We start from the raw sequence: 1,388 nt of genomic DNA on the forward strand, positions 1-1,388 counted from the left end.
AGGCTTTTTAAAGGAGTGTGTATGTGGGCATGAGTGTAGGTATCAGTCGTGAAATAGAAAGGAAACTATGAGAGAGAAAATGGTGGTTTAAAAAAGGGCAGAGGTAATGATAGAATAGATGTGACATAGAAGAAAGGGTCCTCCTGGGCTGAGTGGGCAAGAGCTTAGAAGACAGCTCAGAAGTTAAAGTTCAAGTCCCCAGGACCCATATGTGTCTCTCTGTGTGTGGCTATGTGTCTGTGTGTGTCTGTATGTGTCTATATGTATGTCTGTGTGTGTGCCTGTATGTGTCTATATGTGTGTCTATGTGTATCTATATGTGTCTATATGTGTGTCTGTGTGTGTCTGTATGTGTCTATATGTATGTCTGTGTGTTTCTGTACATGTCTATATGTGTGTCTGTGTGTGTGTGTTTAGGTGTGTCTGGGTGTGTATATATGTGTGTCTGTGTGTCTATATGTGTGTCTGTGTGTGTCTGTATGTGTCTATATGTTTGTCTGTGTGTGTGTGTTTAGGTGTGTCTGGGTGTATATATATGTGTCTGTGATGTGTCTGTGTGTGTCTGTATGTGTCTATATATGTGTCTATATTTGTCTATATGTGTGTCTGTGTGTGTCTGTATGTGTGTCTGTGTGTGTATGTGTCTATGTGTCTGTGTGTGTACCTGTGTGTGTCTGTATGTGTCTATATGTGTGTCTGTGTATGTGTCTGTGTCTATGTATGCCTGTGTGTGTCTGTATGTGTCTATATGTGTGTCTGTGTGTGTCTATATGTGTGTCTGTGTGTCTGTGTCTGTGTGTGTGTCTAGGTGTGTCTAGGTGTGTCTGTATGTGTCTATATGTGTGTCTGTGTGTCTGTGGGTCTGTGTCTGTGTGTGTCTAGGTGTGTCTGGGTGTGCATACAATGTATACCCAGGTGCTCACAGACTGCATCAGAAGCTGGAGCTTCAGGAGGTTGTGAGCTCCCCTTTGTCAGGAGGGGTTTGAGGGTACGGAGAATTCCTCTCCCTGGACCTTTGCTCAAGTTTTCCTCTGCACATCTACACCCTTCCTGAATTGTAAGAGGCCTTCTCAAGCGGGGCAGTTGTCAGTGGATCCTTTCCCGGGCTCTCTTCCAACTCCCATCAGTCATGCCCTGGTTTCCGACCCCGTGACACTGACCAGATACCATTTATTAGGCTCTTAGGACAAAGCTGCCTTGTGGACAGTTACTTATGTCTGCCCCACGACCTCTACTTGTTCCAAGCCCAGGGTTCCTTATGCATCTTTCTCTCTTCCTATCGTCACTGATACGCATCTAATTAGCCTCTCTGCTGATATCTAATCTGCTAGCTGAAGGCAAAGACCCAAGCTGCCTTACCCAATAAGGAAACTCAACAGTATAAGATG

General features: G+C 44.7%; 1 protein-coding gene across 1 annotated transcript in view; it reads right to left on the minus strand.

Moving 5' to 3' along the window:
- Positions 1-1,388, minus strand: part of LOC116073721 (sodium channel protein type 11 subunit alpha-like) — a 131,895-nt gene that overhangs the window by 56,213 nt on the left and 74,294 nt on the right. The window lies entirely within an intron of this gene.

This window comes from Mastomys coucha, unplaced genomic scaffold (genome assembly GCF_008632895.1).
Source record: "Mastomys coucha isolate ucsf_1 unplaced genomic scaffold, UCSF_Mcou_1 pScaffold23, whole genome shotgun sequence".
Lineage (NCBI taxonomy): Eukaryota > Metazoa > Chordata > Mammalia > Rodentia > Muridae > Mastomys > Mastomys coucha.